This window comes from Nerophis ophidion, linkage group LG23 (assembly GCF_033978795.1).
Source record: "Nerophis ophidion isolate RoL-2023_Sa linkage group LG23, RoL_Noph_v1.0, whole genome shotgun sequence".
Classification (NCBI taxonomy): domain Eukaryota; kingdom Metazoa; phylum Chordata; class Actinopteri; order Syngnathiformes; family Syngnathidae; genus Nerophis; species Nerophis ophidion.
In genome coordinates, this window is record NC_084633.1 from 6,300,676 (window position 1) to 6,317,730 (window position 17,055).

Here is a 17,055-nt window from a genome sequence, read left to right on the forward strand (position 1 = left end):
TATTTTATTGGGATCAGTCGCATGAGTTAACCTGAATTTATTGAGACGCATGCTTAGAAATAATACAAATACAAGGAAAACGTGTTATTTGATCATTTATTTTTAGTGCCAAATAACAAAAAAATGTAAGTTAAAAAATAAAATCCATACAGTTACAGACATTTTTTTTTTTTGCTTTCCCCCAGAATCTTTGTAAAGGCTCCATACTATGACTTGAAAGTTTCCAAAAAGCTGAAGCAAATACTTTTACACCAGGAAACACGAAGGAACTACAAGGTTTTTTTTTGTGTTTGTGTTTTTTGGTTGTTGTTTTTTTACAATAGTACTTTAATTTATGTCTTATTTTAGTTCTGTGAAGGGAGTTTTTAACTAAAAACACTTGTATCTCAAAACAACATTCCCTAAACTATACAAAATGGGACCCATTACCTCCCTGCTGGACACTCAGCATCAAGGTTTGGAATTGGGGGTTGAATCACCAAAAATGATACCCGGGCGTGGCCACCGCTGCTGCTCACTGCTCCCCTCACCTCCCAGAGGGTGATTATGGGATGATGGGTCAAATGCAGAGAATAATTTCATCACACCTTGTGTGTGTGTGACAATCATTGGTACTTTAACTTTAACTTAACTAATGATATTCATTGAAAACTATTTAATTGGTGTTCGGACCGACAAAACAGCACAATTTCAAAAACATGCCTCTTAAAAAAAAAATCATATATTAAATATTGTATAAAAACAATACAATACAATGCACTACTAACAACTACAGTAGTTTAAAAAGAGGTAATGTAATAATAAACTACATTAAATACCATGGAGGGCGGACTTCTGCAATATCTCAAGCAACTTGTCCGTCAAACACACCACCAGGAGCTTGACCATATTTTTGTGGATAAATGTCCGCCGTTTAGGTTTAATTTTAATGGTATTGGACTCATTCCGAGTCAGGATGATGCAGACTACCAGTGCACACATTTTGAATGTTTTTGATGATTTCCTTCTTTAATTCTATAGATATGCAGTTCTTCTCGGCACGGACCTTCTCACTCATGTTCTTCCTCCCCATGGATGGAAAACCAGAAGTTTCGGGGTTCACTGTGACATGTGGTACACCGACTAGTAGCAGGGGATGCTTGCAAGTCCAATTTTCGCTTGCAACTTAAAGCATAACAACTAGCTCTTATCTCAAAACACTCTTAAGTTGAGGCACCACCGCATTCCATTGGCAGTGATGGAGCAGGAAAGGGATTCAAATCTGATTGCATTATAAAGCCAATTAATACAGTTAAATAGGCGGTCATCAATCGTCCGCTCACTTTGAGCTCAAGAGAACCGAATCCACACCAGAGTCTGCACCCCAAGCGGTCCAGTTCAGCTTGTGTGGCGCACACCAGATCCGGTATGACCACGTTCACGCTTAACCTAACAATTTGTACGGTGACGTGGGAAAGTCACCTCAAAACAACCCCTCCAAATGTCTCATTATTAAATAAACCACGAGCAGAGGAGCACTTAACGTCAAATCAAGTCACATGACTGGCCAGTGTTTTGTTCCTTTTGAAAGATGATTGACAGGTTCCCCGATCCATGTACGTTGGATTCACTTTTCAAAGAAAGGACTTGCAGAAACTGTTAAATATGTGAATTTTGTACACAAGAAAAACCTGTAAAAAAAATGCTTCTATGGATGTTTTATACTCAGCCTGAGCTCTTGATATGTATCTGTGTTTTTGTATTTCCTATTGGCAAGTTATTTCATTGTATTTTTTTTTTTTTAGTGATGGAGACGGTCGGGGTATGGGACTTGCTTTGATTAGACGCAGTGATATTATTGTATGTTCCAACAGATGACGAGCAACGGAGAAATCTTGTAAAAGTGTGCTACATAAAAGAAAAGTTGTATATTTGCATGATTCTCTGTATTTTTGAGAGACAAAAACATTTATTGTTGTGTACAATGAGTGGAAGTGAGATGAAACAAAAAAATATATAGGGGCTGTATTATCTTTTATTTTTTAAGCTGTTTTTTTTTTTATTCTCTGTAACTAATATTTACTTAATATTTTAGTTATCTCTCGCGCCATTCCTCGATAAAGATAATGCTAAATAGTGTCGTCACACTTTGTTTTGAACATTAAAAAAAATCATGTTTAAAGGCCTACTGAAATGAGATTTTCTTATTTAAACGGCGATAGCACGTCCATTTTATGTGTCATACTTGATCATTTCGCAATATTGCCATATTTCGGCTGAAAGGATTTAGTAGAGAACATCGACGATAAAGTTCGCAACTTTTGGTCGCTAATAAAAAAAGCCTCGCCTTTACCGGAAGTAGCAGACGATGTGCGTGTGACGTCACGGGTTGTAGGGCTCCTCACATCCTCACATTGTTTATAATCATAGCCTCCAGCAGCTAGAGCTATTCGGACTGAGAAAGCGACAATTTCCCCATTAATTTGAGCAAGGATGAAAGATTTGTGGATGAGGAAAGTTAGAGTGAGGGACTAAAAAAAAAAGAAAAAGAAAAAAGCGACGGCTCCGGGCGGCGGCAGTGGTAGCGTTTCAGATGTAATTAGACACATTTACTAGGATAATTCTGGAAAATTCCTTATCTGCTTATTGTTTTTATAGTGTTTTAGTGAGATTCTAAAGTCATACCTGGAAGTCGGATGGCTGCGGTGAACGCCAGTGTCTCAGAGAGAAGCCAATGGAGGAGCCAAGATCACAGATGCCTTTTTGAGCTGCAGGAGGAGGAGGTATAATCCACAGATGTCTCCGGTAAGAGTCGACTTAACACCACAATTTTCCCATCCAAAACCTTGCTGGTTGACTTAGATAAACATGATCACTTGACCGCTCTGTGTTAAAGCTTCACAACAAAGAAACACCGGCTGTGTCTCGGTGCTAAAGGCAGCTGCAATCCACCGCTTTCCACCAACAGCATTCTTCTTTATAGTCTCCATTATTAATTGAACAAATTGCAAAAGATTCAGCAACACAGATGTCCAAATTACTGTGTAATTATGTGATGAAATGAGACTACTTTTATCCGTGTGTGGTGCTGGGCTCATATGTCCGCTCCAACCCGAGACGTCACAAATACGCGTCATCATTCCGCGACGTTTTCAACAGGAAACTCCGCGGGAAATTTCAAATTGCAATTTAGTAAACTAAACCGGCCGTATTGGCATTTGTTGCAATGTTAATATTTCATCATTGATATATAAACTATTAGACTGCGTGGTCGGTAGTAGTGGGTTTCAGTAGGCCTTTAAAGATTATAATTTGCTCACAGAAGAATGTCCTGTATCGCACCCACAGAACGATATCATTGTGTTATGATTTTTAATAACATCATCTTCAACCATTAGAGCAGTGTTTTTTTTTTTACCTGCCTCAGAAAACACTTGGTTCTCCAAGTACCACCATAATGAATTATGTATTAAAATACATTAGCGTAATAGGCCTAAGTATCAATTGAAAACAAGGCAGAGGTTTTATTTAACAAGTATATTTAATATTTTAGCAACTGTAACATTATACACAGTTTGAACAGCAACACTGTCTTTAATATAGCGACATAAAACACTGTACTTTAATTACAACAGTTTGAGAATCCCTGCATTACAGCATCAATGCATCCACCCACTCAGTCACAAGTTTATTTTCTTAATCATCTACAGTGGAACGTCCACCAAAAATGACATATTTAGTGTTATAAGCCCCGAAATATTATAGCACCATCTATAGAACACCACTAGGTGACAGCCTTGCTCTTCCTCCATCCATCCATCCATCCATCCATCCATCCATCCATCCATCCATTTATTTTCTACGGCTTATCCCTTTTGGGGGCGCTGGTGCCTATCTCAGCTACACTTGGGGGAAGGCGGCGTACACACTGGACAAGTCGCCACCTCATCACAGGGCTTTATTCCAAAGGATAACTAGTTTTGTTCAACTTTCATTTAGTTAGGACCCTAGTTATGACCGTGGAGGTTCTACTGTATTCTGCTTCAATGTTCTGAGCCGCCTCTGAAAATGTGTTCATAAAATCAAATTCATGTTAATTCAAATGTGACATAGCAACTGACGCCGTGGCCAAAGTTGGAATTGTCACAAAACACATTTTAAGATATTCAACACTCTGTCATCTGGTGGCTGAAGTGGATAGTGCATCACCCTTTTTTGTCACGTTTCATGTGTAAGGTAAACCGTGGCAAATGGCGCTTTTGCGACTGTATATTGAAAACATTTATTTTAAAAGAAGAAAAAAAAACTTGAACAGCGACAATATTCATCTTAAACTAATGCAAGCAGAATATAGTCGACGGATATGTCTGATTGGATGCCGATTAACATGCTGTGTTTTGTTCAAGTCTAATATTGTGTGAGCGCAGCAAGAAAAATGCTAGCAACAGCCGCAATTAGTTATTAGGCACAGGGTTCATTTAGCAAATGGATGATTTTGGTGCTTAATATGATAAAGGCCTACTGAAATGAGATTTTCTTTTTCAAACGGGGATAGCAGGTCCATTCTATGTGTCATACTTGATCATTTTGCGATATTGCCATATTTTTGCTGAAAGGATTTAGTAGAGAACACCGACGATAAAGTTTGCAGCTTTTGCTGCTGACAAAAAAGCCTTGCCTTTACCGGAAGTCGCATACAATGACGTCGCGAGTTGCAGGGCTCCTCACATATTCACATTGTTTTTAATGGGAACCTCCAGCAGCAAGAGCTATTCGGACAGAGAAAACGACAATGTCCCCATTAAATTGAGCGAGGATTAAAGATTTGTGAATTAGGATATTGATAGTACAGGAATAGAAAAAAGAAAAAAAAGCGACAGCTCCGGGCGGCGACCGTGTGAGCGTTTCAGATGTAATTAGACACATTTACTAGGATAATTGTGGAAGATCCCTTATCTGCTTATTGTTTTAATAGTGTTTTAGTGAGATTTCAAAGACTGTAAAGTAAAGATTGTAAAGACATACTTCGAGGCACAATGTGTCTCAGAGAGAAGCCGAGGAGCCAAGCTCACAGCTGCCGCAGAACGACGAATAATCCACGGATGTCTTCAGTAAGATATGTATCACAATTTCCCCTTCCAAAAACATGCTGATGTAGAGAAAACATGTTCGCTTGACCGCTCTGCTCCACGACAAACAAAGACACACGGCTGCGTCTCAGTGCTAACGGCAACTGCAATCCACCGCTTTCCACCAAGAGCATTCTTCTTTATAGTCTTCATTATTAAATGGACAAATTGCAAAAGATTCAGTAACACAGATGTCCAAAATACTGTGTAATTATGCGGTTAAAGCAGACGACTTTTAGCTGTGTGTGTGCGCAGCGTTTATATTTCCTAACAGTCTGTGACGTCACGTGTACACGTCATCATACCGCAACATTTTCAACAGGACACTTTGCGGGAAATTTAAAATTGCAATTTAGTAAACTTAAAAGGCCGTATTGGCATGTGTTGCAATGTTAATATTTCATCATTGATATATAAACTATCAGACTACGTGGTTGGTAGTAGTGGGTTTCAGTAGGCCTTTAATAAAACAACATAAAACATTGATTGTATGTAGAATACCCAATATATTAATTAAGTAATAAACTTAATCGCTCTGATGAAGCGTTAATGATTGAACCGGAGGCTTGTTCAGACGCCATTGTCCATTTGTATATTCTGCATTAGCACTACATTTGGTTTTATGTCGTCCCCTTGAATGAAATACACATTAGCTCCTGAGGACCACTCAGCCTGTCACTATGGCCATTTCGCATCTGGCGTCCAATTTGCAGAGTTGTGTTTTAATTGGATGCAATGGCACCATAATCACATGATCCAGACATTTATTAGCCCCGGAAGCCCGTTTTGCAAGTCAGAATTGACATTCCTTTAACCTCCGGAGCAGCGCAACTTATTAAAAGGTCCCCATCAGACGTGACAGCAGATGTCGGGGCGCGGGAATTTAAATTAAAACCTTTTTTGCCGCGCTACCGGATTGCAGGGGATTGACGCTTCATCCCGAAAACTCACAATCCAATTGTGTTGTCCCGTGGCTAGAATGATTGGCTTCGCTGGTAATACAAATTGAAAACTCTATGTGGATTTTGCTCAAGCTGCCATTGCATTTAAAGCACATGAACAGGTGGCTTGTACCAGGCAGGTACAAATACCACTTCATAAATGCTATATAGCATAAATCCAATAATATCAAATGCTATATCATTGATTTCCTTTTTCATAATGAGTGATTCCGTGCAACGTTCAACTCAATCTTAAATATGGACATGATTTTTAAATATGATATATACATATCCATCCATCCATATACACAAGAGGCTATATCATCCCTACAAGCCTGTTTTGCAGGTATCCCTGCTCATCAAAGGATTTTATATATTGTACAAAATAAATAAATAAATAAAAACAAAAATGTTAAAAAATCCCCTGACGAGCAGGGAAACTTGTAGGGAGGATATAGCCTCTTGTTTTTCCTCACCTAACTTATATATATATATATATATATATATATATATATATATATATATATATATATATATATATATATATATATATACATATACATATATACAAACACCCTGTTTCCATATGAGTTGGGAAATTGTGTTAGATGTAAATATAAACGGAATACAATGATTTTCAAATCATTTTCAACCCATATTCGGTTGAATATGCTACAAAGACAACATCTTTGATTTTCAGTCTGATAAACATTTTTTTTTGTGCAAATAACCATTAACTTTAGAATTTGATGCCAGCAACACGTGAAAAAGAAGTTGGGAAAGGTGGCAATAAATACTGCAAAAGTTGAGGAGTGCTCATCAAACACTTATTTGGAACATCCCACATGTGTGCAGGCTAATTGGTAACAGGTGGTTGACATGATTGGGTATAAAAACAGCTTCCCAAAAAATGCTCAGTCTTTCACAAGAAAGGGTGGGGCGAGGTACACCCCTTTGTCCACAAATGTGTGAGCAAATAGTCAAACAGTTTAAGAATAACGTTTCTCAAAGTGCATTTGCAAGAAATTTAGGTATTTCAACATCTACAGTCCATAATATCATCAAAAGTTTCAGAGAATCTGGAGATATCACGCCACGTAGGCGGCATGGCCGGAAACCAACATTGTATGACCGGGACCTTCGATCCTTCAGACGGCACAGTCTCAAATATCGACATCAATCTCTAAAGGATATCACCATATGGGCTCAGGAACACTTCAGAAAACCACTGTCACTAAATACAGTTTGTTGCTTCATCTGTAAGTGCAAGTTAAAGCTCTACTATGCAATGCGAAAGCCATTTATCAACAACATCCAGAAACACCACCGGCTTCTCTGGGCCCAAGATCATCCAAGATGGACTGATGCAAAGTGTCAAAGTGTTCTGTGGTCTGACGAGTCCACATTGTTTTTGGAAATATTCGACATTGTGTCATCTGGATCAAAGGGGAAGCGAACCATCCAGACTGTTATCGACGCAAAGTTCAAAAGCCAGCATCTGTGATGGTATGGTGGCGCATTAGTGCCCAAAGCATGGGTAACTTACACATCTGTGAAGGCACCATTAATGCTGAAAGGTACATACAGGTTTTGGAACAACATATGCTGCCATTTAAGCGCCGTCTTTTTCATGGAAGCCCTTGCTTATTTCAGCAGAAAATGCCAAGCCACATTCAGCACGTGTTACAACAGCGTGGCTGGATAAAAAAAACGTGCGAGCACTTTCCTGGCCCGCCTGCAGGCCAGACCTGTCCCCCATCGAATATGTGTGGCGCATTATGAAGCGTAAAATACGACAGCGGAGACCCCGGACTGTTGAACGACTGAAGCTTTACACAAAACAAGAATGGGAAAAATTCCACTTTCAAAGCTTCAACAATTAGTTTCCTCAGTTCCTAAAAGTTTATTAAGAGTTGTTAAAAGAAAAGGTGATGTAACACAGTGGTGAACATGCCCTTTCCCAACTACTTTGGCACGTGTTGCAGTCATGAAATTCCAAGTTTATTATTATTTGCATAAAAAAAAAAATAAAGTTTATGAGTTTGAACATCAAATATCTTGTCTTTGTAGTGCATTCACTTGAATATGGGTTGAAAAGGATTTGCAAATCATTCTACTTCCGTTTATATTTACATCTAACACAATTTCCCAAATCATATCATTGTAATTTGAGTGTCCGGTTGCCACCCACCTTTTCATTGAAGTTCCGGTTGTATAAAATTGTCAATTCCATCATCACAATCATTCATGTCTCTTTCACTATCTCTTTGTCAGGAGGTGTATGAGCCCTTAAAATGTACAGTAAATTCTGTAAAGATCTGTCATTGCATACATTTTAATATGTCTATTCTCCCATTCACAAAAGATTAACAAAAAAAACCCAACTATTTGCTTTTTTGCTTACTTGTTTTGTTGCTGTTATGGACATTCCTTTCCCTTTTGCAATTTCTGTACAAAAGATCTATTTCTATATTTGCAATAAATTTGTAATTAAAAATCAACCTTTGGAGTTTTAGTGTTGGAAATTTGTATTTTGTTGTATGGGAACAGATGCAATGTGCTCTTCTTTCATAGGAAGTACATAAATGAGCAGCTTGGATTTGGAGTTGGATTATTTCACTGCAACATTAATACTAAAAAAACACTATTAGATATGAGAATATTACAGTAACTCATGGGCCATCAGAGATGTGGGTGTATCTGTGATATTTGTATGTTTTTTAAATATTTAGCATTGCACTTAAATGTTAATTTAACCTCTTCAAAATGTAGATTTAGATTTAACATTCATATTTACCATTTATATTTATAACAATTATATTTCACATGTATAATTTACATGACAATTTAGATTAAACATTTAGATTAGTATTTGGCATTTGTATTAAAGATGTAAGTTTAATATATATATTGAACATTTAGATTTGGCATTGGAATCCTAACATTTGGATACAACATTTGGATTTAACATTTACATTTATATTGAAGGTTTTTGATTTGACATTTGGATTAAACATTTACATTTAATTATTAGAAAAAAAACATCTCTATTCACCATTCAATTTTTTCCTTTAAGTGTGATATTTTTTTTTTTGCAAAAATGTGATAAAGTGAGCGACATATTTGAAATAAATTAGCTGGAAAAGTGTAATTTTATTTTTTAATGCGGCACCCAATAATAGACGATTAGTACATACTGTACAAAACATATATCCAGCCTGTTCAGTACAATTTAACTTGAGTGCCAATAAGACCCCGGATTTCCACTGGATGCGTAATGGCTGTGGAATGGCGCCGCCGTTTCCATTCTAGTCAACGGGTCAGTTTCCACCTCAGACGAAACCGGTGCCACCATGCCAATGTCTGTGCTAAATATACACTGAGCTTTTATATCTGCGAGATGGCGCAAGTGTGAAACTGGAAGTCATGCAAAAATACAAAATAATATATTCTCTATTCAAGGCGAACAGTACATTACACTTTGAAATGTCCTAAAGGGCGGTGATAGGTCTGAAGTAATCTAGTCAGATGTTTTCTGACGTACTTTCACCTTGTTGAAACAAATGGATGCTGGTTCTGGAGGTCCAAAGTCCATCCATCCATCCATTTTCTACCGCTTATTCCCTTTCGGGGTCGCGGGGGGGGCTGGCGCCCATCTCAGCCACAATCGGGCGGAAGGCAGGACACCCTGGACAAGTCGCTACCTCATCGCAAGGCCAACACAGATAGACAGACAACATTCACACTCACATTCACACACTAGGGCCAATTTAGTGTTGCCAATTAACCTATTCCCAGGTGCATGTCTTTGGAGGTGGGAGGAAGCCGGAGTACCCGGAGGGAACCCACGCATTCACGGGGAGAACATGCAAACTCCACACAGAAAGATCCCGAGCATGGATTTGAACCCAGGACTGCAGGAACCTCGTATTGTGAGGCAGACGCACTAACCCCTCTGTCACCGTGAAGCCCAGGTCCAAAATCAAATAATCATATTACAGGCATATCCTGGCTATATGAGGGCCGGGGAAGTAGGGAGTGGTTAGTGGGAGTAAAATGAGTGTGTGTGTGTGTGTGTGTGTGTGTGTGTGTGTGTGTGTGTGTGTGTGTGTGTGTGTGTGTGTGTGTGTGTGTGTGTGTGTGTATGTTCTTGTATTTATACCCTACTTGTGACATCAACAAGGAAAGGTACCTTACATATGAGGAGCGGTGAACAAGTTAGGACCAAAGTCATGGTCCAAATAGAGAAAACCATTGCATAAAATAGAAAATGTCTCATTTGCACCCCTGGTGGTGAAATTATCAAAAATAGGGTGGTCCCAAAAATGAGGGATTTTTCAAATTGACTGTGTCGGTTTTAAAAGTGCTCTCTCTCTCTGGTCAACATATGAAATAACAATTGTGTGTAAAAATTTGAAGTGCTCCCCCTCTGGCCAACATATGTAATAACAAGTGTGTAAGAAAAGGAAAAGTGCCCCCTTTGGCCAAAATTAATAAAAACAACCAAATAAATGTGTATAGAGAGATATACTGTCATGACACGGAGTCAAACCCGCGTTTCCTCGGCGGCTGGAGCTGCGTGCACCTTTGCTGACAGTGCGCCAAGAGACGCCCTCGCTCGTGCTGAGTGCAGCACGCCCACGCAGCAACAAGCCTGCACTCTATGAATAATCAACACACCTGTACTTGATGAGAGGGAACAGCATAAAGACCAGCAGACTCGAGGAACCTTTGTCAGAACGTCGCTAACCTTCCAGTAAGCATCACGTCTGGCATTCCCTGTTTTCCCAGTGATTTCCTCGCCCTTGTTTTGCGCTATCTCTACGTGTTTTCCCCTGGTTCATGTCCTTTTGAATTTCCTCAGTGACTCCCCCGTCCTCAGTGATTGTGCCTTGTCACTCAACTCCCATCGGGATTCCTGACTGCTCTCCTCGAACCACGACCTCCCTGCTCGGACCCAGACCACGCTGCCTTACTCTTGCCCATGACCACTTGCCTGTCTAGGACCTGCCTCTTCGCCTTGCCCTCTTGGATAACGACGAAAGATACAATCAACATTTACAGACAACAACCCTTGGTAACATTTACATATTTAATATTACATAGTCAACACTCATTCACTTCGAGTAGCATACACACAGCACGTATTCATCAAAGGTTTTTAATAAACCTTGTAAACCGCAGTCCTACCCTGGTTGTCGCCTCCTTGCTTTCTCTGGTACACAACATACAGGACTGTCTCAGAAAATTGGAATATTGTGATAAAGTCCTTTATTTTCTGTAATGAAACTAAAAACATGGAATTGTCATACATTCTGGATGCACTACACACCAACTGAAATATTGCAAGCCTTTTATTATTTTAATATTGCTGATAATGCCATACAGCTTGAGAAAACTCAAAAATCCTATCTCCAAAAATTTGAATATTTCCTCAGACCAAGTAAAACAGCAAAACAAAATCAAACATTTGAAAATGTCAATTAAAGCACTCAGTACTTGGTTGGGAATCCTTTTGCACGGATTACTGCATCAATGCGGCGTGGCATGGAGGCAATCGGCCTGTGGCATTGCTGAGGTGTTATGGATGCCCAGGATGCTTCAATAGCGGCCTTTAGCTCATTTGCATTATTTATTGGGTCTGGTGTCTTTCAGCTTCTTCTTCACAATAACCCACACATTCTCTATAGGGGTTCAGGTCAGGGGAGTTGGCAGGCCAATCGAGGACAGTAATGCCATGGTCAATACACAAGTTACTGGTGGTTTTGGCACTTTGTGTGTGTGTGTGTGTGTGTGTGTGTGTGTGTGTACAAAACTGATTGCCATGGATGTTGTTACTGCTGTGTTGTTGCTGCTACAAATAGAAATTTAAAGTTGTCATTCTGAAAAGCAGAACTGTCACTTTTTCCAGGTGTCAAGTTAAGTCGGTGGCGGACGCCTGCGAGTATTGATGGAGCGCAAAGCTCGAGACGTTCCGCTGTGTTGCCGCTTGGCAGCCATTACGTATCTTGATTGGCAGGACCGACTTTGCTTCTGCTCTTCTGGAAGGACAGAATCTCGTAAAAGTCTGCGCTATTTCGCCGCAGCGGCAGTGGGGCGTGGCGGATGGCGTAGACCATGGGTGTCAAACTCAAATACAGAGTGGGACAAAATTTAAAACTGAACAAAGCCGCGGGCCAAGGTTGAATAAATTAACCTTTTAATAGGGACCCAAACAAGTTTTGCATTGAATATTGAACAAGCAAGGCTTAAAATAGGGCAGCACGGTGGTACAGGGGTTAGTGCATCTGCCTAACAATACGAAGGTCCTGAGTAATCCTGGGTTCAATCCCGGGCTTGGGATCTTTCTGTGTGGAGTTTGCATGTTTTCCCGTGACTGCGTGGGTTCCCTCCGGGTACTCAGGCTTCCTCCCATGGAACAGGCAGAGCTTATAAAACGTAATAGTGCAAAATTAACTTTCAAAAAACATCAGTGGTATATTAAATAAAATGTAATTAAAAAAAAGAATGCCTCTTTTCTATTTGCAGCCTTCTGAGGTAAATATCAACATTAACTTTTTCCAAAGGCTAATAAATTCAAAAATAAAATAAAAATGAGGTGGGCGGGGTTTGGTGGTAGCGGGGGGTGTATATTGTAGCGTTCCGGAAGAGTTAGTGCTGCAAGGGCTTCTGGGTATTTGTTCTGTTGTGTTTATGTTGTGTTACGGTGCAGGTGTTCTCCCGAGATGTGTTTTGTCATTCTTTTTTGGTGTGGGTTAACAGTGTGGCGCATATTTGTAACAATGTTAAAGTTGTTTATATGGCCACCCTCAGTGTGATCTGTATGGCTGTTGACCAAATATGCGTGGCATTCGCATATGTGTGTGTGGAAGCCGCATATAATATGTGACTTGGCCAGCACGCTGTTTATATGGAGGAAAAGAGGACGTGACGACATGTTGTAGAGGACGCTAAAGGCAGTGCCTTTAAGGCACGCTCCCAATATTGTTGTCCGGGTGGAAATCGGGAGAATGGTTGCACAGGGAGATTTTCGAAAAGGGCACTAAACTTCGGGAGTATCCTGGGGAAATCGGGAAGGTTGGCAAGTATGAGTATTAGCGGTGAACTTGGTGTTACCGGCGGGCCAGCTCTAATGTTAATTTGATATTGCCTCAAGGGCCAAATTAAATTAAACAGCGGGACAATTTTGGCCCACGGGCCAGAGTTTGACACCCATGGCGTAGATGTTTCCTGACAGCGTTGCTTATCAGCCGTTTGGCATATTGTGGAAATTTGGGGTGATATTTTTTAGTCAGGTCATAAAAATTAACGGTGAGTACACAAATATTTCTTTTTGCACATGTGTAACAGAGGCCAACCAGTGTTGCTGGGTTATATGTACATTGGTAAACCTCACACCCTGACAAGTTCTGGCTATTGGGCTGATATCTCGGGCTTTTAGCTCGGTAGCTAGCACGCTCGTCTCTCGTGCCGGTGTGTCTGCAACCCATCGCTACTGAGCATGCGCACAAATGCAAATATGTCAAATATTTGTCTCAAACAAAGTAGTCGTACGCCTCGTGTACAAGTACAGTCGTGGTCAAAAGTTTATATACACTTGTAAAGAACATAATGTCATGGCTGTCTTGAGTTTCCAATCATTTCTACAACTCCTTGTCAGGACTGACTTGGATTAGTTTTGCTTCTTCGACGCAGAGGGAATTTGGAACGAGCCAGGCGTGAATGTGAGTACATGATTAATTTATTTACACACTATAATACCAAAAGGGAAAACAAAGGGCGCGCTCAGTGGCGGATAATAATCAATACTAAACTCCAAACAAAACAGCACAATGGCATGACTATATACAAATAAACAAAATATATTATCAATGGTACAAAACAAAACAAAAAAACTTGCACAGACGCATAAATATAAACAAGATCTTACGTGGCGTGGTCAAATCAATAATCAGCATGGCGAGGCAAGGTAGGTGCGTGGTCATCAGGGTTTGATACAAAGTCCGGTAGGTAAAGCAAGTACACAAGCAAAGTTCCCAGGACGAGGACAAAAAACTGAATGGTATAAATAATGACTGTGATGATGATTACTAACAGGTGTGAGGCTGAGGACAGGGGCATGACTTGGAGACCAGGTGGAAACTAATGAGTAACTATGGAAACAAACAAAACCAGGAAGTGCAAAACGGGAAACAAGAGTCCAAAAACAAAACATAAACATGATCAAACATAAAACTGATTTACAGGCATGACACTCCTATGTTTTTGTGATAGAGTGATTGGAGCACATCATTATTCATCACAAACAACATTCATGAAGCTTGGTAGCATAATGCTACCACCACCATGCTTGACGGTAGGTGTGGTGTTCCTGGGATGAAAGGCCTCATCTTTGCTCCTCCAAACATATCGCTGGGTGTTGTGGCCAAACAGCTCAATTTTTGTGTGTTAAGGGGGCAAGAAACATCTAAAACCTTTAATAGCGAATTTCAGAAAATCCCAAGTTGATTCACATTAGTAAAACAATTTTTCCTAATACTTGTGGTAATTAATTAAGACAATACATCCATCCATCCATTTCCTACCGTTTGTCCGACTGTTGTTTAATCCTGTGCTTTTTGTGGTTTAAGGGTGCAAGAAAGATCTAAAACATCCATTTTCTACCGCTTGTCCCTTTCGGGGTTTGTGGGGGTGCTAAAGCCTATCTCAGCTGCATTCGGGCGGAAGGCAGTGTACACCCTGGACAAGTCGCCACCTCATCGCAGGGCCAACACAGATAGATGGACAACATTCACACTCAGATTCACACACTAGGGCCAATTTAGTGTTGCAATCAACCCATGCAGTCACGGGGATGATATGCAAACTCCACACAGAAAGATCCGAGCCTGGAATTGAACCCAGAACTACTCAGGACCTTCTTCGTATTGGGAGGTAGACACACAAACCCCTGTCCACCATTCCCACATCAGAATTTCAGAAAATCCCAAGTTGATTCACATTAGTAAAACTGTTTTTCCTTATACTAGTCGTAATTACTTAAAACAATACAGTAATTAGACAATGACCTGCATGTATGTGATTTTATTGCTATTTAGTTTCTATTTTAAGTCTATGCGGTATAAAACAAGTAAAACATCAATACCATCCATCCAATTTACTACCTCTTTTCCAACTGTTGTTTAATCCTGTGCTTTTTGTGGGCAAAGGGGGCAAGAAACATCTAAAACATTTGTAGTGGATTTTAGTAAATCCCAAGTTGATTCACGTTAGTAAAACTTTTTTTTCCCAATACTTGTTGTGATCAATTAAGACAATACATCCATCCATCCATTTTCTACCGCTTGTCCAACTGTTGTTTAATCCTGTGCTTTTTTTGGCCAAGGATGCCAGAAACATCTAAAACATTAGCAAATTTCAGAAAATCCTAAGTTGATTCAATGTATTTGGGTTTGTTTCCTTGTCTGATGTTTATTTCCTGCACTCTCATTTTTATTACATTTCCTGCATGTCTCCCTGAGCACTGTTTTCCCCTCACCTGCTGCCGATTGGCAACCTGGCCACACCTGGTGCTAATCAGCAGGCTTCTATTTATGCCTGCCTCGCCTGTGCCTCAGCGCTCGAGAACGGCTATTGTTTGAGAACCGTTATGTGCATGACTGCTTTCTCCTCTGTTAATAATATTAAAATCCTCGTACCTACTCATCGTTCTCCTGGTTCCTGCATCTTGGGGTCACAAATACCGCAGCAATGAGAATTCCTCACAAGCAAAATCTTAAAGGGACTTTAGGTTAGTAAAGGTTTTTATGGGTTACATTCCAATGCGCAGTCATCTGTGCGCTCTGCTGATTGCGCCTCCAAGAGCGCACCTGCGCGTGCCACTCCTGCAGGGGCTGCACCTGTGCACAGCTGCAATGAATCACCGGCAATTGGGACACCTGAAACTGAACTGTCTGACCTGTCTTCATAAGCCTGCACAACCTGCTATCCCGCGCCAGAACGTAGTTATCTATTCCCGTACAGTAAGCCAACTAACAAAGCTCTATGCAAGTCTCTCTGTGTTTTTCTTACAGTCGTGTTTGATTGGTCTTGTGTCTTCCTTGTCGTCCTTTCTGCTGCCTGCCTTCATTCTACGTTATGAGCTGTGTGTCTCGTCTTCCCGCGTTCCCTCTATTCCATTGGCTGCCTCTTGGATCTCGACCTCCCGCTTGGACACGGAACTTCGATGCCTCGGTATAGCCGGTATAATTGCCACACATAGTCTCACACACACACACTCTTTGGATTTGTCACACTCCATTTCCCTTGTTTATTTATATTATATTTTGTTATTTATTTATATATATAGTATATATCTAATAAAACATACAGCTAAATACTACGCCCCCTGTTGTCTGTGCCGTCTCCTCCTCCCTGTACACCAGTGTTTTTCAACCACTGTGCCGCAGCACACTAGTGTACCGTGAGATATTGTTTGGTGTGCCGTAGGAGATTATGTAATTTCACCTAACTGGGTTAAAAATGTCAATTGCAAACCAGTAATTATAATCCGCAAATGTGCCGTTGTTGAGTGTCTGTGCTGTCTAGAGCTCTGCAGAGTAACTGTGTAATACTCTTCCGTATCAGCAGGTGGCAGCAGGTAGCTAATTGTTTTCAAGATGTCGGGAACGACGACGATGGTTATGCAGGTAAAAAGGTATCTAACACTTAAACCAAAAAAAAAACAAAAGGTGAGTGCTGCTAAGAAAAGGCGTTGATGCTATGCAAAACGAAAGTAAAACTGAATTGGCTGCAAAGTAAACAAAAACAGAATGCTGGACGACAGTAAAGACTTACAGTGTGTGGAGCAGATGGCGTCCACAAAGTACATCCGTACATGACAATCAACACCAAAATAGGAGCGCGAGACAAGAACTAAAACACTACACACTTGAAAACACCAACAAACTCAAAATAAGTACACCTATTTTGAGACAAGAGCTGTAGTGATGCATGGTCGGCTACGG